The following is a 23,776-nucleotide window of genomic DNA, read 5'->3' as shown; positions in this document are numbered from 1 at the left end:
TTGCAAGGCCAGCAGCAGAAAGGCTAAGACAGCAGTGGAACACTCTCAAGCAATTAGAAAGAATCTATTAACCCAGATATATCTCCAAGACACCTTGGTGAACAAAAACAATACAGCTCGGAACAAGATGTGCTGTCTTCAGATGCCATTTCTTGAAAACACTTACAGGAAACCACTTGGTACATCTCCCGAGCCCCCCGCCCCCATACACACACACACACACACACACACACACACGTCCAGACAGCCTGCTGGGAACCCCGGGGAAATGTTCCTAGTGGGGTCACCTCTGGGAGTAAGGGAGAAGTGCAAGGAGCCGTGCACGCCTTATCTGTAACGTTTGCACTTCTCACTTGGACAAGGCAGTTGTGAAACACTAGTATAATTGTATTTTTCCCCCAAAGAAGCCTGTTGCCTGCACAGGAAAACACACTGTGTATGCTTCATCCGACAAATATTCACTGAGTGCCAACCACAGGCCAGACCTGTTCTAAGGCCTGAGTCACGCACTGCCCAGAAAACAGAAATGGAACCATCGACTATGTCATCTGGCCACGTTCATCAGCAGGCAGCTATCCCTAAGGTAAAAGGATGGCTGATACCTGCGGACGAGGGACAAGCAGAAGAATGCCCTGGTTACCTGGGCAGGTGATGGGACGGGAGGGAAGGTCTTAAGCTGGATCACAAACCCTGGCAGGGCCTCCACTGCCTGCTGGTCACAAACTGCCCTTTGCCTCCAAGCACACACTTGTCCCAGGAGAGAGGAGGCTGAGGCCTGCAGGATGGCTCCGGACCCACAGTGGGTTCTGCAGGTCAGGTAAGCACAGGCCTGGGGTTCCCGCACCACTGGGGGCACAGATGGAAGCGTGCTGGCTGGTGTTTGCAGTGTCTGGCGCCCACTCTCCTTCTTCTGCAGGCACCCCCCTTAATTCTCCTGGGGGTCTCCGGCCTGGCTACTGAGGGATGTGCATCCCCACCTGGCCTCTGCCATCCAGCTCCACCCCATTCCCAGGCCGCAGCAATAGGTGCAAGGGCGGGTGATGTGAGCCAGCCTGAGCCCTGTACAGACAATGGGACGTTGGCTAGAGCTACGGAGCCACCCAGTCTCCTGAACTGGCAAGCACTCCTTTGGTTTCTGAGGTCTAGTCACTTGTTAGCCCAAAAGCTTGCTACGTGCAGGTGAACATCATTCTGATTTCAACAGACCTGGACAACTCTCCTATCCATGGCTTCAGGGAGCCAGGCCCAGCCCTAACTCTGAACCCTGAGCTGAGCCAGGGAAACAGGCATTCCATTTCCATCTGCCTTTTGCAGTCCCTAAAGCCACAACTTTTTAATGAGCATCAGCTGGGATGTGTCATGATATCATCCATCATGCCTTACCCTTAAAAAAAAAAAAAAAAAACTTCATTTGGTACAGAAATACCCCAGTACGAGTCAATGCTTCCAAGTCAGGCTTCAAAGTCTGGAAGAATGAGTGGCTAATTTGTTCCTAAATTAAAGCAGCAGCTCTGGCCACATAACACATTGTCCCTTTAAGGTTGGGAATTAGGATCCACTCAAAGCAAGCTCCGGGAAGTAACCACACAAATCAAGGGAGCTGAGCATCCAGTGGCAGCTGGACAAATCCTCCTGCCCCTTGCTTCCCAAGGTCTGGCCATCAGAACCCACAGTTGTGGGCACACGGCCAGGCTCTACCCTGGCTCCCTGGACCCTTGCTCCAAATCGAAATTTGGTGTTTGGACTGTCCTGATTCAATACTGAACCCCAGAAGCTCGGCCCCACTCAGCCTCCGGCCCCTTCCACCTCCCGGGCTATGTCCTGTAGGTGCCAGCTCCACCCTGATGACCCTCAGCCTGGAGGCTCCAGGCCAACCTTGGCCCCAAGCTCCAGACTCTGATATGCGACAGCCCATGCCACGTGCCCTTGCGGACGTCAATGAGCCTCTCCCCACTAGAGTGGCCTCCTCCAACCAACCTTCTCCTCCACCAGCCTCTCTTTCGATGCCTTCGAGGGCCATACACAGAGCCGCCCCCACCCTCCAGATGCCCCAGATACAGAACCTGTGCGCTCTCCTGGATTTCGGGCCCCCAAGGCATGGGGGCTGTCCACTTGCCCCACCTCTGTCCCCTGGGCAGCAGGCATCTCTCCTCCCCACCAGGAGCCAGGAGTCGGGGCTCCACCTGCCCACCTCACCAAGAGCAGCTCCCCCATCTCCTTTGCTCACGGGTCTGCAGCCTCGGGGACCCTCCCGCTCCCCATTTCCACCCAGCCCATTCCCATCTCATTCCCTTTGCCCCCTGCCGGGAATGCTCACACCCGCTGCCGCACATGACTCCCCGCTTCGCCCCGGCCAAGCCTGCAGCCAAATACCCTCTTCAAGAGCCTTCCTCAATTGCCACCTCTCGGTGCTAACCTTCTTCTCAGCCATTCTCTGCCTGGGGACTATCTCGTTCTGTTTTCTTTGATGTGTCTGCCTCCCACTAGAATAAAAGCTCCCTGAGGGTGGGACTTGCCCTCCTGCCCAGCATCTAGGTCAGCGCCTGAACCATTTTCAGTGATTAATCAACATCTGCTGACCTGCTACCTGAGCAGTTGGCTTTCTCCCTGGGAAAAGTGGGTTAGCAGAGGCTGAGCCCGGCCATCCTTCAAGGCCTACACAGAAGCCACAGAACTATTTTAAAAATGCCCAACAATTGAAATGAACGTGTGGGGCAGGAGTTGCATAACGTCCACGGGCAGCTCATATACTTGTGACGGCTCTGAGTGCACCGCCCAGGTGCTGGAAGTCAGGATCTAGAACGTCCTTTCTCAAAATCCAACCCCAAATACACCTGGCTGCAAACTCAGTACCCAAGGTGTGTGGGTGGGTGGGTTGGGGGTGCTTTCAGGGACTAAGCCGGCACGGGGTGCAGGAACTTCTGTCCCCCATTAGAAGGCGAGTGCCCTGGATGGGGGCATCTCACTCTTGGTCACTGCTGTACCCCTAGAGCTCAGCATAAGGCCTATGGTTAGTGGGTGCTCAGTATCCAGGAGGGATGGATTCAGCAGCAGAAGGGCCACCCATCCCCTGTGCTGGGGCTCCAGATGCCCCATTTACCACACGTAAGTGCCCCCAAGCTCCAGCCATGGACTTCTCACTCTCAGGGCACCACAGAGGGCCTGGCAAAGCAGGCTCTCATAGGATACCTGCTGGTCCCCAAACCCCAGCGTCACTGCCTTCTGGACCCCTGTCTCTGTGTACCTCAGTTTCCTAACCCCCGCACTTTACTATCATCCTCCTCTTTTCTTCTCTGCGGGGAGGAGGGAGGCTGTCCTGCGCATCCTTAGGATGTTTAGAGCACACCTGGCTTCGTCCCACTGGATGCTAGTAGTAATTAGGGGACAGCTGTAACAACCAAAAATGGGGGTGGGGCCGCAAGCAGAATGCCCCCAGCCGAGAGCCACCAGCAAAGTGTTACTGATGTTTCTAAGCCAGCTCCCAGACTGGCTGGATCCCAGAATCACCTGGGGCACTGTTAAAAATACGAATTCCAGGAGAATCTGAGGGGCAGGCCTAGGGTGGTGCCCCCAGGGAAGCTACTTGCAACAGGGGTTCTCACCAGGGGGCCAGCCTGGAAACAGTGGTCCAAGTCTCCTGTGCCCCAATAGCCTTCGGCCTTCTGGTCACTAAATGCACCAATGCTCTCTGGCCTCCTCTCCTGGACGGCTAAGCCCCCTCCCACTCCCAGCGCCCCCTCCCCGGGCAGGGGGTGCGCTCAACCTTTATCCAGGCTTCCTCAGCCCCTGTCCTGAGATCCTGTCCCTTTAACTTCGGCTGGACCCGCTCCAGGACCAGGTGTCTGTCTGCAGGAGCCCTGGCCTCTCCTGCCTGACACAGGTGGTGGCCCCGCTGTGCTCCTTGCGGGGGGGGGGGGGGGGGGGTGAGGAAGGGGACAACGGAACACGCGTGGAACTCTAACTGGGTTGGGGGCGCTGCCACGTGATCCCACCTCCTGCCCCAGGACTCACCCAGTGGATCGCCCCATTTTACAGATGCGGCCACGGAGGCCAGTGCCCCGCGCACAGCACACGCAGCCAGCAGAGGCGGGTTCCCCGGACCCAGACCCCAAGGCCAGCGGCGGCCACTGCGCGCACTGCCCTCGTTTGGCGAGGGTCGCCCGCCGTGGCTGCAGGGACAGCCCGAGCCAGGAGGCGCCCACCTCTGCGTCCCGGCCACCCCGCAGCGGCCGCAGCCAGGGCGCGGACTCCCGGCGCGCTCGCCCCCCGCCCCGCGCCCCCGGCCCGCCGCCCCTCCGCCCCTCCCCGCGGAGCGCTCACCTTGCGCCGGGCCTCGGGCGGCGGCGGCGGCGGCGGCGGCGGCGTCCCGGGCCCCGAAGGCGCGCAGCAGCGAGCGCACCGGCCCCGGCCAGCGGGCGCGCCCCCCGCTCCGGCCGCGCATCGCTCGAGAGGGCCGCTCCGGACCGCGTCCGCCGGGGCCCGCCGAGCGCCACGCAGAGCCCGGGGGAGCGGGAGGGGCTGCGGAGCCGGGGGCGGGGCTGCGAGGCCGGGGGCGGGGCTGCGAGGCCGGGGGCGGGGCTGCGAGGCCGGGGGCGGGGCCTCGGGGCCGGGGCGGGGCCGCGGGGCCGGGGCGGGGCTGCGGGGCTGTGGAGCTGCGGAGCTGCGGAGCCGGGGGCGGGGCTGCGGGGCCGGGGGCGGGACTGCAGGGCTGCGGGGCTGCGGGGCTGCGGAGCTGCGGAGCCGGGGGCGGGGCTTCGGGGCCGGGGGCGGGGCTTCGGGGCCGAGGGCGGAGCTGCGGGGCCGGGGGCGGGACTGCGGGGCTGCGGGGCTGCGGAGCTGCGGAGCCGGGGGCGGGGCTGCGGGGCCGGGGGCGGGGCTTCGGGGCCGAGGGCGGAGCTGCGGGGCCGGGGGCGGGACTGCGGGGCTGCGGGGCTGCGGGGCTGCGGAGCTGCGGAGCCGGGGGCGGGGCTTCGGGGCCGGGGGCGGGGCTTCAGGGCTGTGGAGCTGCGGAGCCGGGGACGGGGCTGAGAGGCCGGGGGCGGGGCCTCGGGGCCGGGGCGGGGCTGCGAGGCCGGGGGCGGGGCTTCGGGGCCGAGGGCTGAGCTGCGGGGCCGGGGGCGGGACTGCAGGGCTGCGGGGCTGCGGAGCTGCGGAGCCGGGGGCGGGGCTTCGGGGCCGGGGGCGGGGCTTCAGGGCTGTGGAGCTGCGGAGCCGGGGGCGGGGCTGCGGGGCCGGGGGCGGGGCTTACAAGCCGGGGCGGGGCCTCGGGGCCGGGGCGGGGCTGCGGGGCCGGGGGCGGGACTGCGGGGCTGCGGGGCTGCGGAGCTGCGGAGCCGGGGGCGGGGCTGCGGGGCCGGGGGCGGGGCTTCAGGGCTGTGGAGCTGCGGAGCCGGGGACGGGGCTGAGAGGCCGGGGGCGGGGCCTCGGGGCCGGGGCGGGGCTGCGAGGCCGGGGGCGGGGCTTCGGGGCCGAGGGCTGAGCTGCGGGGCCGGGGGCGGGACTGCAGGGCTGCGGGGCTGCGGAGCTGCGGAGCCGGGGGCGGGGCTTCGGGGCCGGGGGCGGGGCTTCAGGGCTGTGGAGCTGCGGAGCCGGGGGCGGGGCTGCGGGGCCGGGGGCGGGGCTTACAAGCCGGGGCGGGGCCTCGGGGCCGGGGCGGGGCTGAGGGGCCGGGGGCGGGGCTGAGAGGCCCGGGGTGGGGGCGGGGCTGCGGGGCCGGGGGCGGGGCTGCAGAACCTGGGGCGGGGCTGCGGGACCGGGAGGAGGACGGCGCCAGGGGCCAGGGGCGGGGCTGCGGGTCGGGGGCGGGGACGGGGCACCAAGCGAGCCTGCCCCTCCGCGGGGCTGGGCGCCGGGGGGCGCCTCCTTGACCTTGATCTCTCGGGACCCCCGTGCCCTGGGCGCCCTGGAAGCGTTACCGGGACCGCGGGCAGGAGGTGCAGCCTCCAGTTCCTGACTGCGCGGAGGCTGCCCGGGGCGAGCCGCGGTGGGACCCTCTGAGCGCCAGCGTTCTGGGGTGTAGACCGACCCGGGAAGGGGGAGTGAGACGCGGGTGAGTCTACACTGGGCCAGCGCCAGGCTCTCCGGCTCTCTCCGGGGTGGGAGGTGGGAGGCGCCGAGGCTGCCCTTAATACACCTGCTAACGACGCAGAAGCCATTGTTGTGCTAATACACCGTGACCTAGGTTGTCTATCTTTGTGAAAAATCAAATTAAAAACATAACTGTTTAGCTTAATGCGTACTGTATGTGGGGCACCCTTGTAGCTGCCAACTAGCTCAAGAACTGGAACTGTGCCAGCTCCCCCTCCCCAGCCCCTCGGAGGGCTCCCACCAATCACAGCCCCTGCCCCAGCTAGTCTTCAAAGGGCTGGGGCAGTCTCTGCTGATTTGGGGGCAGAGTCTCCGGCCTGAGATGGGCTCAGGACCCTCATCAGCACCAGGGTCACCTGGAGAGGTCCTTGTAACCATCAGACTGACGGCTCAGCATAGAAGGTCAAGGTCCTCAGAGCCCCAGAAGGACAACGCCCCTCCACCCCCACCACTGAGCATTTTCCGCGTGCAGCTCCAGGCAAGGCCCTCCTGTCCAAACCCTGGGACTCCACGACCAGGTGCAATCCTGTCCATTTCACAGATGCAGAAGCGCAGGCCACATACAGGAAGGAGGTGTCCATGGCCACAGGGCTGCTGAGTGCAGTGCTGGTTTTGGCTGCTACTGGGCAACCCGCCCACCTGCTTCCTCCCCTGGGCACAAGGCTGCCTGCTTCTAGCATTTCCTGTCCTCTCCTCACTTTAGAACTTTGTAATGATAGTAACAACTATTAGCAGCTAACCTAGGTGCCAGCGCGAGCATATATTCATATAATTTTTAGTACAACTCCTTGAGGAAGACACGATTGTCATCTCCGCTGCCTAGAGAACTTCATCGCCAGCCTCCTCCTATTTTCTCCTCCATCAGCTCCCATAGGGAGGCACTGTGATCACCCCACTTTTTAGAAGAAGGAAGTAGACTCAGAGCGATGAAGGAGCCTGTCCTAGGAAGTTAGGATGTCTCACTGCCTTTGTTCTCTGCCCAGCCCACTGGGCATGTCCTGGTGAACTCCTATTCATCCTTCAAGACCTGGCTTAAGCATTACCTCTTCTCTGAAGAGTTTCTTTGCTTCTCCTCCCCATGCATCTGGTTCCTGCCTGTCCATACCCCCAGCACCATGTGTATGTTCTCTTGGGCATGTGCCACAGCACCATGCAGCCATGTGCCCGCACATCTGCCCCCATCCCTCACTGGGCTGGGATTCTAGGGGACAGGCATTCATGCTGGTCACTGCCTACCCAGGCCCACGTATGTGCCGTGAACCTCTGTTTTGCAGCCTCTGTCCCCCTCTGCTGGTAACCAAAGTTCTATTTTTCGTCAGGGCAGCTCCCTCCTGAAGGCCAGTGGAGCCAAGACCTCTCCCTAATGCCAGAGGTGGGCGAGCACCTGACCCAGTCTGACCAATCAGCATAGTCCATTCAGCTGGCCTCAGTGACCGGTTCAGGAAGATTGGTTCCAGGAAGAACACACTTGGGACTTTCACTGGACTAGGAGACAGAAGCCCTTTTAATCCACTGGTCCTAAAGAGGACGCTCTGGGATTCTGGAAGTCATCACATACTTCAGGTTTCCAACAACATGGAAGGGAGAATATCCCAGGGACAAAGGTATACCGGGACCACCAGCATTGTCCGAGTACCTGGTTCCAGCTGTGCCTGAATTTTCAGTCACACCCTCCCTGATATTTCCTTTCCACCCGAGCCATGGTGGGAAAGAAAAAATAAGACACAGACACGATAGCATAATCATAAATCAAGACTGTTCAGTGGGCAACCCACAGATTTGGAGAAAATATTTGCAAATCATACTCATATCCAGAATATCTGGAGAACTCCTAAAACCCAACAATAGAAGAACAAACAACCCAATTCAAAAATAGGCAAAGGACTTGAACAGACATTTCTCCAAAGAAGACATACAAATGGCCCATAGCACGTGGAAAGATGCTTGACATCACTCGTCATTAGGGAAATGCAAACCAAAACCACAGTGGGATATGACCTCACACCCACTGCATTTTAAAAATACAAAAAATAAAACAGTAACAAATCTTGGTAAAGATGTGGAGAAAACGGAACCCTTGTGCACTGTTGGTGGGAATGTACAATGTAAAATGTAAATGTAGAGTATAAAGTATAAAATGGTACTGCTGCAGGAAACAGTGTGCAGGTTCCTCAAGAATCTCAAAAACACAATTACCCTGTGATCCAGAAGCAATTCCACTTCTGGATATATGTAAAAAAGAATTGAAAGCAGGGTCTCAAAGATACCCATACACCTATGTTCATAGCAGCATTATTCACATTAGCTAAAACGTGGAAGCAACCAAATGTTCATCAACAGACGAGTGGATAAGCAAATGTGGTTTATCCATACACATACGATGGAAAATTTCCAATCTTAAAAAGGAAGGCAACTTTGAACTTGCCAGAACATGGATGAACCTTGAGGGTATGAACAACAGCACAACAAAGACAAAAAACACCAGCCCTGCAAATACTGTATGATTCATTTTTTTAAATTTTAGATTTATTTCTTTATGTGGGGGGGGGGGGGCGAGGGAGAGGGAGACAGAGAATCTCAAGCAAACTCCATGCTTAGCACAGAGCCTGATGCAGAGCTTGATCCCTCAGCCCCTCCGCCCTGGGATCATGACCTGAGCTGAAACCAAGAGTTGGAGGCCCCCAGACCTCCCTGATTCCATTCTATATGAGGCCCCTAGAGGTGTCAGACTCACAGAGACAAAGGTGGAAGGGCAGGTGCCAGGGTCTGGTGAAGGGGAAACAGGGAGTTAGTGTTTCATGGGGACAGGTTCAGTTTAGGAAGATGAAAAGTTCTGGAGGTGCAGTTGACAGTCCAACATTATGAATATATTTAATTCACTAAACTGCATGTTTAAAATGGTGAGTTTTGGGATCCCTGGGTGGCGCAGCAGTTTGGCGCCTGCCTTTGGCCCCGGGCGTGATCCTGGAGACCCGGGATCGAATCCCACGTCGGGCTCCCTGCATGGAGCCTGCTTCTCCCTCTGCCTGTGTCTCTGCCTCTCTCTCTCTCTCTCTGTGACTATCATAAATAAATAAAAATTTTAAATAAATAAATAAATAAAATGGTGAATTTTGTATTTGCACCTCTACTGAGTTAGTTGATTAGATCTAACAATTTTCGGTGGAGTCTTTAGGATTTTCTACATATAGAATCATGTCATCTGCAAACAGAGATAATTGTACATTTTCCTTTCAAAATCTGATGCTTTTTTTTTTCTTGCTTGATTGCTCTGGCAAGGAGCGCCGGCGTCATGTTAAATAGGAGAGGTGAGAGTGGACACCTGAATGCCCATCAACAGATGGGTGGATAAAGAAAATGTGGGGGATATGGAGTGGAATACTCTTCAGCCATGAAAAAGAAGGAAATCCTGCCATTTGTGACAACATCGATGGACCTTGGGGGCATTGTGCGAAGTGAAATAAGTCAGAGAAGGACAAATACTGTGTGATCTCACTTACATGTGGAGTCTAAAAAACAAAAACACAAAACGCATAGAAACAGAGATCAAATCTGTGATTACCAGAGGTGGGGAGTGGGGAGTGGGGTGGGTTGGAGGAAGGTGGTCAAAAGGTTTGAACGTCCAGCCCTAAGATAATAAGTCCCCGATATGTGATCATGGGATGCACCAGCATGAGGAGTGTGGCTAACTGCTGCATGGCATGGTTGATGGTTGTTGAGAGAATAGATCCTAAAAGTTCTTGTCACAAGGCAAAAAGCATTTTCTTTTTTTCTTTATCTTCTTTATTTCTTTCCTTCTTTCTTTCTGAAATGATGGATGCTAATAAACTTATGGTGGTGATCATTTCACAATATATATGTACATCAAGCCATTGCCCTCTGCACTTTAAACTTACATGGTGCTGTATGTCGATTGTATCTCAATAAAACTGAAAGAAAAGAAAATACAAAGGAATTTTAGTGACAGTTGCTCTTTTAGGATGAATTTTGAGTGACGTCTGCTCTAAAACAGAAATAAAATTACTTTTATGTTACATGGATTTTACCTCAATAGTTTTTTCTCTTTTTTTTTTTCAATAGTTTTTTTCTTAAAGAGAAAAGCACCGTCCTTTCAAACAGCACCAGTCACTTCGTGTGGCTCGGCTGAAGAAGAAGATGGAATCTGGAGAAAGTACACTGAGCCGCTATGTGCGCAAGTGTGTTTCTCTCTTGGCCACTGGGAATCGGTGTTACCCCAAAAGCAAAAGACAGAGACTCTCAACATCCAAATTCAAGTGAGAAGAGAATCAGTGTGTGCCCTGCAGTGGTCTGGGACTGAAATGATGAAGTTCCTTTAAATCTTTTTTTATTCTAAAAATTCATTCTGTGCACACACATAAAGTTTCCCTCCAAGTGGTCCAGCGGAGCCCACGCCGGGGGAGTGGGTAATCAGCCCCGTGACCGTCCTGGAGCTGCACCCGGCGAGGGGCCCAGCGCTGTGACCCACCTGGAGATGACTCTCCAACAACCGTCCCCGTCTCCCGCTTGTCCCGGGGCCCATTTTATACCCCTGCTTCTTTCTTTCTTTTTCTTTCTTTCTTTCTTTCTTTCTTTCTTTCTTTCTTTCTTTCTTTCTTTCTTTTTTCTTTCTTTCTTTCTTTCTTTCTTTCTTTCTTTCTTTCTTTCTTTCTCTTTCTTTCTTTCTTTCTTTCTTTCTTTCTTTCTTTCTTTCTTTCTTTCTTTCCTTCCTTCTTTCTTTCTGTAGGCTCCATGCCCAACGTAGAGACCAATGCTTGACTTGAACTCACGACTCTGAGAACAAGCCCCAGGCTGAGGGCACCCGGGTGGCTCAGTCAGTTGAGCTTTGGCTCAGGTCATGATCCCGGGATCCTGGGATCTAGCCCCACATTGGGTTCTCTGCTCAGTGGGGAGTCTGCTTCTCTCTCTTCCCTCTGCCTGCCTCTCTCCCTGAATATTATTCTCTCTCTCTCTCTCACTCTTTCTCTCTCTCTCTCTGTTAAATAAATAAAATCTTACAAGAAGGAGAAGAAGAAGAAGAAGAAGAAGACGACAACCTGGGCTAAAATCAAGATTCGGACATTTAACGGCTTGAACCCCCCCGATGCCCCCTCTCTCTACCATCTTGTCTCTGGGGTCGCCGGGAACCCCGAGGCCCTTCTCAAACTCACGTCTCTTCTGCTGCTGAATTTCGTGAATGACCCTATCCTGCCCCACGCCCTGTTTGAGTCAAACGCAGATATGCAGACAGCAGTGGCTGCCATTTCTGGGGCACCTACTGTGGCCGTGTGCTGGCCCCCTGCCCTCCCCCCGGGGACCCCTCATGCCCTGCTTCTCAGCATCTTCTGGGGGTGGACACAGGTTCAAGGTCTCTGGAGTGGCCCAGGCCAGACGGCTCTGGGGAGGGCTTTGCCTCCAGCGATCATATTCTCACCTGCCCTCTCGTCTGTCCACGAGCTGATTTAGGTGAAGAGCCTGAGTCTGTCACTGTCCCCCGGGGAAGTTTTGGGGTGAGCAGTAAGGATCAGCGTTGGAGCTGGCAGCGTTGGAGAGAAAGAAACTCAGAAACCAAGGATTTCCAGGAATGTGCGACTCGGGGAGCGGTCTGGGTGCCCTCTAGTGGCCACTAGGATGGATGCAGAAGCGCTGGTCCAAGGTTCCCCAAGGTGGGGAGTGGGGTGCAGGTGCTGGGGGGCTGCAGGTGCTCAGGGGGCTGCACTTGCCAGGGGGTCTGCAGGTTCTCAGGGGGTGCAGGTGCTGGGGTCTGTAGGTTCTGGGGGTCTGCAGGTGCTGGGGGAGCTGCAGGTGCTGGGGGCTTCAGGTGCTGGGGGGCTGCAGATGCTCAGGGGGCTGCAGGTGCTGGGGGGCTGCAGATGCTGGGGGCTGCACTTGCCAGGGGGTTCTGCAGGTGCTCAGGGGGTGCAGGTGCTGGGGTCTGTAGGTTCTCGGGGGCTGCAGGTGCTGGGGGAGCTGCAGATGCTGGGGGCTTCAGGTGCTGGGGGCCTGCACATGCCATGGGGCTGCACATGCCACAGGGATGCACATGCCAAGGTGTCTGCAGGTGCTCAGGGTATCTGCAGATACTCAGGGGGACTGCAGGTGCTGGGGGTCTGCAGGTGCTCAGGGGATCTGCAGGTGCTGAGGGGCTGCAGGTGCTGGGGGGCTGCAGGTACTGGCAGGGATGGAGTAGCTGATGTTTGGGGGTACGATGAAAATATTCCACAAACGCGGCATGCAGACAGCCCATCCCCTTGTTTTCTAAAATTCACCCAACCTGCCATCCTAGCCAACACACATCCATGCACAATCAACATTGCCGCCTTCCTCCATTTTCTGCTGTTTTAGGGATGAGCGTGAGCCTCTTCAAAACCTTTGCAAAGCATTGTGGGGATATAGATCAATAGTGAACAACAAGTCCTCGTAGTGCAAAACGGTGCCGCCACCTTGGAAAGCAAGGCCTCAAGCCCTCAAAAAGCTGAGCACGGGCGCCTGCCCACGGGAGCTGGAAACGTGTGTCACCAAAAACTGGCAATGGCTCTTCCCGGCAGCATTGCAACTCGCAATAGACAGCAAGCGGGAAGGGCATCCTGCCCCACAGTGCGCGGTGAGCTTGGCAGCAGTGTGCTCACGCAGTGCCAGCCAGTGTGTGGTTCCATTTAGAAAGAACGGGGCGGAAGAGGAACAGGAGGCAGGTTAGCAGTCGTCAGGGTGGGGGGGGCACTAATGGGTATGAGGTTTCCTTATACAGTGATTTAAAAAGTTCTGGAATTGGATGGTGGTGATGGTTCTACAACCTTGTGAATATACTAAAAACGGCAGAATTGTACACTTTCCAATGGTGAAGTTAGGATGTGTCAACTACATCTCAGTGAGAAACCCAGTTCTCCATGCAGCCACCGGGGTGGGTGCCTACCACCTGCCAGATTGTTCAGAAGTTATCAGTTAGGGACGCTTGCGTGGCTCAGCGGTTGAGCATCTGCCTTCGGCTCAGAGTGTGACCCCAGGGTCCTGGGATCGAGTCCTGCATTGGGCTCTGGCAGGGAGCCTGCTACTCCCTCTGCCTGCATCTCTGCCTCTCTCTGTGTGTCTCTCTCATGTGTGTCTCTCATGAATAAATAAATAAAATCTTTTAAAAAAAAAAAGTCACTGGGCAGCCCCAGTGGCGCAGCGGTGTTGCAGCCCGGGGTTGATCCTGGGGACCCTGGATCAAGTCCCACATCGGGCTCCCTGCATGGAGCCTGCTTCTCCCTCTGCCTGTGTCTCTGCCTCTCTCTCTCTCTCTCTCTCTCTCTGTGTGTGTCTTTATGAATAAATAAATAAAATATTTTTTAAAAATTTAAAAAAATTTTTTAAAAGTCATCTTTTAACCACCACCCCCACCCCCGGACTCCACACCCCTGGCAGTTGGGAAAGCAAACCTGTTTTACATCAAGAACAGAGTCCAACAAAACAAAAAAAACAAAACAAAAAAAAGAACAGAGTCCAGGAGGCCACTGTGTTAGGACTGGGACCAGGCTCCGCATCTTCCCTTGCTGGGGGGAGCAGGCGGGGGGAGGGGGTCCCTTGGGAACCGACTATGAGAACAGCCAGGCCTCTGGAGCTGAACCAGCAAGAGGAGGACACCCATCGGAGCTCACCCACCCATGCATGCCTCTGTCCGTCCGTCCATCTGTGCTCCCTCCCGTCTCTCCTTCGTGTGTCTGTTCATCTTTCCTCTGTGTCCCTTCCCTTCCCTGCTCCCCCTGGGTCTCCGTGGGCTGGCTCTCGGGCTCTTGCCTCTTGCCTCTGTCTCTCCATCTCTGTTCCAGCCTCTCCCCACCCCCGCACTCCCTTGCTCTGCAGCTGGTGTGGTCTGGGGGCTCCTTCTCCACACCCTGCCCTGCCCCCGAGGGCAGGAATCCCCCAGCTTCTTTCCTCTCCTCTGATTCCTCCTTCTTTACCCCTGATAGGAAGATACCCCAGGCCAGGACTTAGGGTGAGCTGCAAGCTGGGGACACTCCTTCCAGGCTTCTCTCCAAACTTGGAATCCAGCAATTTCTATCCCAGGCCCCTGCACACGCATCTGGAGTGCCCCCAGCCCTCCCTAGGACCTGTTTCTTCTTACCTCCCCCCCCAGCATCCCTTCCTTAGAAAACCCTCCACCCCCCTTGTGGGGTTCTGTGCCTCTGCTGCCCCGGGCATCCTCCTGGGAACAGCCTGCTCTTCTCAGAGGCTCAGCTGAGCACACTGTCCTCCCCCTCTTAACATCTGGAAGGCTCCTGCCTCCTCCCCACTCCTGAGCTAAGCTGAGAGAGGGCAGCCCCAGAGCTGAAGTGGGGGAAGTTGCAGGGCGGCCACCCCTCATCACACCCATTGTTGTAGCACCCCAAAGCCTGAATAAGGAAGGATAGCAGGTATTTACCCTGTAAACTGGGCACTCGCAAGAATGAAAGGAGGTGCTGTCCCAAGACAGTGAGGCAACAGGGCTACCTGGGACTGTCCCAGGCAATCAGTGATGCGGGGCCACCCTTTGTTTAAGGGACACCCTCAGGATGGGCCCTCTGTAGGTGGGAAAGAAAAGGACTTGCCGTGGCCTCCTACGTGCCCCTGGTCAAAGATCTGTTCAGGGAGCCCTCACTCCCTGGGACACCCCTGCCTCTAGGCTCAGAGCAGGGTCAACAGCAATTCCCAGCGTCTGCAGGGAGGCCTGGGCAGCAGCGAGGCCCCTCCAGCTGCTAGGGGACAGGTGCACTCCAGGTAGGATCTCTGCGGCACCATGAGGAGTTGGGGCCCCAGAACCCAGCCCCCCATGGCCAGAAACACGTACAGTTTAGGGAGCATCCTCTGCATCTCCCCTGGCCAGGCCTGCAGGCCTCTGTGGTGGCCTCAGTCATAAGAGATGACAGTGGAGGAGTAAGTCCTGGTGGCAGATGATTCTCCCTCAGAGGCCAGTGATGGTGGCAAGGATGGTCTCACACTCACTCTTGGTGCCATGGCCCTAGAATTGGGAACCTTGGTCCTTCTCAACAACAATTTGCTTTGGGGCACCTCGGTGGGACTCAGTGGGTTGAGTGTTTGAACTCTTGGTTTCGGCTCAGGTCATGATCTCAGGGGCATGAGACTGAGCCCCAAGTCAGGTTCCACACTCAGCAGCAAGTCTGCTTGGGATTCTCTCTCCCCCTCTGCCCCTCCACCCTGATCTTGCATGATCTCTCCCTCTCTCTCAAATAAACAAATCTTAAAAAAAAAAAAATCTGCTTCTTTTGATGGAGAATGTAGGTCACAGCACTGATTAGGTGTCCCTCTAGTGGCTATAAGAAGGTGGCAATGGAATCCCAACATTTCTGGGGGAGACCCTCAGCTCAGGAAGGAGCGAGATACCCTCCTTGAAGGGGAAAGGTCTGCAGCTGAGGCAAGGAAGCAAGGTCTGGTCTCAGCTGCAAAGCACATGAGTTTCGCACCCTCCCTCTTTAGGTTAAATCTTTTTTTTTTTTTTTTTTTTAAATGATAGTCACACACACAGAGAGAGAGAGAGAGAGAGAGAGAGAGAGGCAGAGACACAGGCAGAGGGAGAAGCAGGCTCCATGCACTGGGAGCCCGATGTGGGATTCAATCCCCGGTCTCCAGGATCGCGCCCTGGGCCAAAGGCAGGCGCTAAACCGCTGCGCCACCCAGGGATCCCCCTCCCTCTTAGGTTAATGTAAAACAACTAGGTCTGCCTGGGGCTCTCCCTGGCTGAACACATGTTCCTTGACCGTGTGGTGCCCCCGGCCTCTCCTCTCTCCTCTGCTGTAGAGGTCTGCACAACGGGCTTTGGAACAGGGACAGCTGTCAGCTCTGGGACCGTGCCCCCCAGTAGACATGGGACTGTAGTCCCAAGGGGAGGCTATAAAAATAATAATGAAGGCAGCCCGGGTGGCTCAATGGTTAGCACACCTTCAGCCCAGAGCCTGATCCTGGAGTCCCAGGATCAAGTCCCACATCGGGCTCCCTGCATGGAGCCTGCTTCTCCCTCTGCCTGTGTCTCTGCCTCTGTGTGTGTGTGTGTGTGTGTCTCATGAATAAAAAAATTAAAAATCTTTTAAAAATATAATAATGAATGAAGCAGAAGAGAGAATCAGTGACATGGAAGATAAAATGATGGAAAATAAGGAAGCTGGAAAGAAGAGGGAAAGAAATCTATTAGGTCACAAAGGGAGATTTAGAGAACACAGTGATTCCATAAAGTGAAATATCTGTACAATTTGGGTTCCAGAAGATGAAGAGTGGGAGAGGGGGTGGAAGGTTTCTTTGAGCAAATCATAGCTGAGAACTTCCATAATCTGGGGAAGGAAATAGACATCCAAGTCCAGGAGGCAAAGAGAACCCCCCTCAAAATCAGTAAAAATAGGTTAACACTTTGACATCTTATAGTGAAACTTGCAAATTTAAAAGATAGAGAGAAAATCCTGAAGGCAACTTGAGATAAAATGTCCTTAACCCACAAGTGTAGACACATATGGCTGGCAGCAGACCTGTCCACAGAAACCTGGCAGGCTAGAAAGGGCTGGCATGATACATTCAACACACTAAATGGGAAAAATACGCAGCCAAGAACACTTTGTCCAGCAAGGCTGTCATTCAGATTGAAAGGAAAGATCAAGAGTTCCCAGGACAAAGAAAAACTGAAGGGATTTGTGAACACTAAACCAGCCCCGCAAGAAATATTAAAGGGGATCCTTAGTGGAGAAAGAGTCCAAAAGTCACAAAGACAGAAAGAAACAGGAATGATCTACATGAATAGTGACTTTACAGGCAATACAATGGCACTAAGTTCATATCTTTCAATAATTACTCTGAATGTAAATGGACTGAATGCACCAATCAAAAGACAGAGGTTATCAGAATGGATTTAAAAAGACCCATCAAGGGATCCCTGGGTGGCGCAGCGGTTTGGCGCCTGCCTTTGACCCAGGGCGCGATCCTGGAGACCCGGGATCGAATCCCACGTCGGGCTCCCGGTGCATGGAGCCTGCTTCTCCCTCTGCCTGTGTCTCTGCCTCTCTCTCTCTCACTGTGTGCCTATCATAAATAAATTTAAAAAAAAAAAAAAAAAAAAAAAAGACCCATCAATATGCTGCTAACAAGAAACTCATCTTAGACCCAAAGACACCTCCAGTTTGAAGGTGAGGAGGTGGAGAACCATGTATCATGCTAGTGGACATCAAAGGAAAGCTGGGGTAGCCATTCTTTTATCAGACTAATTAGATTTTAAACCAAAGACTGTAATAAGAGATGAAGAAAAACACTATATTATACTTAAAGGGTCTAACTGATAAAAAGATCTAACAGTGGTAAATATTTATGCCCCTAACCTGGGAGCAGCCTATTATATAAACTAATTAATAATAAAATTAAAGGAAATCATCGATAATAATATGGTAATGGTGGGAGATGTTAACACCCCCACTGACAGCAATGGACAGATCATCGAAGCAGAAGATTGACAAGGAAACAAGATTGAATGACACACTGGGCCAGATGGACTTCACAGATATCCTCAGAGTGCTTCATCCTACAGCAGCAGAATACACATTTGTATTCTGTGCATATGGAACAAACTCCAGATTAGATCACAAGCTGGGTCACAAATCAGATCTCAGCTGGTACCAAAAGACTGGGGCTATTCCCTGCATATTTTCAGACCATGATGCTATAAAACTTGAAGTCAACCACAAGAAAACCTTGGAAGGACCACAAATACATGGAGGTTAAAGAACATCCTACCAAAGAACGAATGGGTTAATTAGGAAATTAAAGAAGAATTAAAAAGTACATGGAAGCAAATGAAAATGAAAACCCAACAGTTCAAATCCTTTAGGATGAAGCAAAGCCTGTCCCTAGAAGGAAGTAAATAGCAATGCAAGCCTTTCTCAAGAAACTAGAAAAGTCTCAACTATACAAGCTAAGCTTACACCTAAAGGAGCTGGAGAGAGAACAGCAAATAAAGCCTAAACCAAGCAGGAGACAAGAAATAATGAAGATTAGAGCAGAAATAAATAAAATAGAAACCAAAAAAAAAAAAAAAAAACCAGTAGAACAGATCGATGAAACTAGGATCTGGCCCTTTAAAAGAAATTAAAAGATCGCTAAACCCCTACCCAGACTTATCAAAAAGAAAAGAGAAAGGACCCAAATTAATAAAATCATGAGTGAAAGAAGAGAGATCATGACCAACACTGAAGAAATAGGAACCATTATAAGAGAATATTATGAGCAAGTGTATGCCAGCAAATTAGGCAATCTGGAAGAAATGGATACATTCCTACAAACATAAAAACTACCAAACCTGAAACAGGAAAAATTTTCAGAGAACCTGAACAGACCCATATCCAGCAAGGAAATTGAAGCAGTCACCAAAAATCTCTCAACAAACAAGATTCCAGGACTAGATGGCTTCCAGGGGAATTCTACCGAACATTTATTATTTTTTTAAAGATTTTATTTATTTATTCATGAGAAACACAGAGAAAGGCAGAGGCATACACAGAGGGAGAAACAGGCTCCTGCAGAGAACCCAATGTGGGACTCGATCCCAGGACCCCGGGATCACACCCTGAGCTGAAGGCAGATGCTCAACCGCGGAGCCACCCGGGTGTCCCTCTACCAACTATTTAAAGAAGAATTAATATCTATTCTTCTGAAACTGTTCCAAAAAATAGAAATGGAAGGAAAATTTCCAAACTCCTTCTATGAGTCCAGCATCACCTTGATCCCAGAATCAGACAAAGACCCCACCAAAAAGGAGAATTACAGACCAACATCCCTGACAAACATATTCTCCCCAAGATGCTAGCTAATAGGATCCAACATTCCACTAAGAGGATTGTTCACCACAACCAAGTGGGATTTATTCCTGACCTGCAGGAATGGTTCAACATCACAAATCAATCAATGTGATGCATCACATTAATAAGAAAAAAAAAAGGACGAGAACCACGTGATCCTCCCAATAGATGCAGAAAAAGCATTTGACAAAGTACAACATCCTATCTTGATTAAAACTCTCCACAGTGTAGGGATAGTGGGAACACATGTCACTATCATAAAAGCCATCTACAGAAAACCCACAGCAAATATCAGTCTCCATCAAAAACTGAGAGCTTTTCCACTAAGGTCAAGAACATGACAGGGACGCCCACTCTCACCACTGCTGCTCAACATAGTACTGGAAGTCCTCGCCTCATCAGTCAGCAACAAAAGTAAATAAAAGGCATCCGAATTGGCAAAGAAGTCAAGTCAAACTCTTCGTAGATGACATGCTACTGTATGTAGAAAACCCAAAAGACTCCACCCTAAAATTACTAGAACTCATACAGGAATTCAGCAACACGGCAGCATATAAAATCAATGCACAGAAATCAGTGGCATTTCTATACACTAACAATGAGATAGAAGAAAGAGAAATTAAGGAATCATTCCCACTTACAATTGCACCAGAAACCGCAAGGTACCTAAGAATAAACCTAACCAAAGAGGTAAAGGATATGTACTCAGAAAACTATAGAACACTCATGAAAGAAATTGAGGAAGACACACAAAAAAAATGGAAAAACATTCCATGCTCATGAATTGGAAGAACAAGTATTTAAATGTTATGCTACCCAAAGCAGTCTACATGCTCAGTGGAATCCCTATCAAATACCATCAACCTTTTTCACAGATCTGGCACAAATGATCCTAACATTTGTATGGAACCAGAAAAGATCCCAAATAGCCAGAGTAATGTTGAAAAAGAGAACCAGACCTGGAGGCATCACAATGTTGGACGTCAAGCTCTATTACAAAGCTGTGATCATCAAGACAGTGTGGTCAAAACAGATGCAGAGATCGATGGAACAGAATAGAGACCCCAGAAATGGACCCTCAACTCTATGGTCAACTCAGTTTCGACAAAGCAGGAAAGAATATCCAATGGAAAAAGGACAGTCTCTTCAGCAAATGATGCCAGGGAAATTGGACAGCCCGATGCAGAAGAATGAAGCTGGACCATTTCCTCACACCACACACAAAGATAGACTCAAGATGAATGAAAGACCTAACTGTGAGACAGAAATCCATCAAAATCCTAGAGGAGAACACAGGCAGCAACCTCTTGACCTCGGCCGCAGCAACTTCTTGCTGGACACGTCTCCAAAGGCAAGAGAAACACAAGCAAACATGAACTATTGGGACTTCATTAAAATAAAAATCTTCTGCACAGCAAAGGAAACCGCCAACACAACTGAAAGGAAACCTGTACAATGAGAGAAGATATTTGCAAATGATGTATCAGATAAAGGGCTAGAATCCAAGATCTATAGAGAATTTATCAAACTTGGCACCCAAAAAGCAAAAGAATCCAGTCAAGAAAATGGGCAGAAGACATGAACAGACATTTCTCCAGAGAAGCCCTACACATGGCCAACAAGCACGTGAAACAATGCTCCACATCACTCGGCATCAGGGAAATACAAATCAAAACCACCATGAGATCCCACCTCACGCCACTGAGAATGGCTAAAATAACAAGACAGGAAACAACAAAATGCTGGTGAGGATGTGGAGAAAGGGGAGCCCTCTTGCCCTGTTGGTGGGAATGCAAGCTGGTGCGGCCTCTGGAAAACAGTATGGAGGTTCCTCCAAAAGTTGAAAATGGAGCTACCCTGTGACCCAGGAATTGTACTACTAGGAATTTACCCCAAAGATACAGATGTAGTGATCCAGAGGGGCACCTGCACCCCAATGTTCACAGCAGCAATGTCTATAATAGGCAACCTGTGGAAGGAGCTCAGATGTCCATCGACAGACGAATGGATAAAGAAGACGTGCCCTATATCTACAATGGAATATTCCTCTGCCATGGGAAAGGACGCATACTTACTATTCACATCAACGTGGATGGAGCTGGAGGGTATGATGCGGAGTGAAATAAATCAGCCAGAGAAAAACCATTATTATATGATTTCACTCGTATGTGGAATATATGACAGTGCAGGGGATCATAGGGGAAGGTATGGAAAACTGGGAAGAAATCAGAGAGGGAGGCAAACCATGAGAGACTCTTACCTCTTGGAAACACAGAGGGGTCGCTGGAGGGGATGCTGGGTGGGGGGGCTGGGGTAACTGGGCGACGGGCATTAAGGAGGGCACAGGATGTGACGAGCACCAGGTGCCGTATACAACTGATTAATCACTGAATTCTATTCTAAAGTAATAATACAGTGTACGTTCACTAAATTGATTTTAAATAAAAAATTTAACAAAATGAAGGCTGTTTTCCCTGGAGCAAAGAGCACGATAGTCCGCGGCATGAAGTGGTTGCGGAGATGCCCAGAATGCCCGCGCCGGACACTTCCCGCCAGCCCCGTAAGAAGCAAGGAGTGAGTGACCGTGGGTGTCCTGAGCATTTCTGGGGGAGAGTAAGGAATAGAGTGATGTTAGCTGGCAGCTGTCATCGTCCCCGGATGAAGTGGTGGGAGGGTCAGAGGAGGCCCGGCCGCCGTTCCCAGCTCAGGCGCCACCGACTGTGAGGCCCGAGGGCTCGCGGGCACCTGTCGCCTCAGGCGTCGAGTGGCTGAAGTCCAAGGCAAGTCCGCCCTCCTGGCAGGCGTGTGCTGCTGCAGGGAAGGCACGGACCCCGGAGGCCAGGGTCCTCCAGTGCCGATGGGGACGCCCAGGGAGCCCCCAGGGGAGCCGTGAGGCCGGCCTCGGTGTGGGTGTGGGTGTGGGTGTGGGGCCGGTTCATGCTCCGCCTCGCGTGGAGACTCTCTCCATTTGTCTCTGTGCCTTTGGATTGTGTCCCACGTCTCTGTCTGTCTCTGTCTTTCCCGCACATCTGATTTTGCTTCCTGGTTGAGTCTCCCTCCCGATGGGCCCGCTTTCTCTCCCCCGAGGTGACATGGAACACGGAAGCCCTTTGATCACACAACCCCTCCGCCCTGCCACTTGCCCGGGTCGGGCCCACGCAAGGAAGGCCGCGTCCCCCCTCTCCTGGGCTCTTTGGACTCATCTTCTGCGTCTGAGTGGGGAGGGCCTTGGCAGGGGAGGGAAGAGGGCCTCTTGTCACCTCTTGGTATCAAGGCCGTCGGTTGGCAGGGTGTCCACCCAGCCAATGGCAGTGTCCCCAGGCCCAGTCCAGCTCTGTCCCTTCCCGAGGTGACAACCAAATGCTCACAGGAACGCCAGCCTGTCGTGACCGCAGACATTTCGTGACACCCAGATCTGACTCCTTCTAGCAACTGCTTCACAACACTGAGTCTGCAAATTTTCTCATCAAATTATTTTTAAAGGTAGAGGCTGAGGGGCACCCGGGTGTCTCATGGATGAGCATCTGCCTTCGACTCAGGAAGTGATCCCGGCGTGCCAGGATCGAGTCCCGCCTCGGGCTCCCTGCAGGGAGCCTGCTTCTCCCCCTGCCTGTGTCTCTGCTTCTCTCACTGTCTCTTATGAATAAATACATAAAATCTTAAAAAAAATAATAAAATGATCTCAGGGTCATGAGTTCAAGCCCCACCTCAGACTCCATGCCCAGGGTGGAGTCTGCTTGGGCTTCTCTCTCTGTCTCCCTCTGCACCTCTTCCTACTCATCCTTCTCTATATAAACTAAAGACATAAAATCTTAAAAAAAAAAAGATAGAGGCTGAAAGACCCCCATCTGCCCAGGGTTGTGGGCTGAGCAGAACAGAATTCCTGCTACATTGGTCTCAATTGTCTAACAGCTCCCATGAACCTTCCAGTCCATTCCACCCTCTATCCTTATTGATTTTGCTGAAGTGTAATTTCTGCTAAAAGGTAAGGTCGTGACTTTCATATGCAAATATAAATAAACCCGTGTCAGCGATTCAACTCTGGTCACTAAGTGATGGAGGAACCAGTAGGAGCTAAAACCAGTTCGAGGGAGAATCCCGGGAGCAGCCGGCCCAGAGGCCGCCAGCCATGCGCTCACGGAGGAGGAGCGCTGGCTTTTGGGGGGTCCGCGGTTCCGCCAGCCGACGGCCCCCTGCTTCTCCGTGGCAGGATTAATCCACACCCCCATCGTTGGCTACATTTGATTAGGGCTGTGACACAGCTCGAAGACCGTGAAGGGCATAGGGAGCCTGTAAACCAGAGGACCAGCGGGCAGACTGGAGATGAAGGATCCTCTACCGGATCCCCAAGAGTCCAAGGGGGTCTGGAGGGGCGGCAGGTGTGCAGCTGCTAACCTGCTGCCCGAGCGAGGCTCACGTCGGGGTGTCGTGGGCACGGCAGGGGTGCCAGCGGATAATCGAGAGCTGCTCAGTTGCCCCTCAGCACCCAGCTGGCGAGTTCAGTGAGCCGTGTGCGCGGCCAGGCTGCGACAACAACGACATGGGGGACCGGCTCGGCCAGGGTCCCCGCGGCTCACCACGAGCGCCCACCTGGTACCGGGTGCCCGGTGCAGGCACAGCCCGGGCCTCCTCAGGGGAAGCGACTCACGCCCCACCCCGTCCTGTCCCACGAACCTCCAGGCCGGAGGAGCCCTTCCCATCGCCCCGGGGACCCCCTCCCCTGGGGCCCCCCGCCCTCACCGTCTCACCTGACCTTTAACCCAGGGAGCAAAGTCACATCCAGAACGCGGGGGACACACACTCAAAACCACAGTCTGCGCTGAATTCCGGGACAGTGAGGGCGCCGGGGACGGAGCGCAGCCCTGCCACCGCCTGCCAAAGCCAAT

The 23,776-nt window shown here is 53.4% G+C and overlaps 1 long non-coding RNA gene across 1 annotated transcript in view; it reads right to left on the bottom strand.

The window, feature by feature from the left end:
* Positions 1-9,623: 9,623 nt before the first annotated feature.
* The window catches only part of LOC140618732 (uncharacterized), a 59,734-nt gene continuing 45,581 nt past the window's right edge, over positions 9,624-23,776 (bottom strand). The window contains exon 3 of the long non-coding RNA XR_012018810.1: positions 9,624-10,016. This is a non-coding gene — a long non-coding RNA (uncharacterized lncRNA). The remainder of the gene's footprint in view (positions 10,017-23,776) is intronic.

Source organism: Canis lupus, chromosome 26 (assembly GCF_048164855.1).
Source record: "Canis lupus baileyi chromosome 26, mCanLup2.hap1, whole genome shotgun sequence".
NCBI classification, from domain to species: Eukaryota; Metazoa; Chordata; class Mammalia; order Carnivora; family Canidae; genus Canis; species Canis lupus.
The sequence above is the reverse complement of the archived record's forward strand: the minus strand, read 5'-3'. Positions and strand labels throughout refer to the sequence as shown.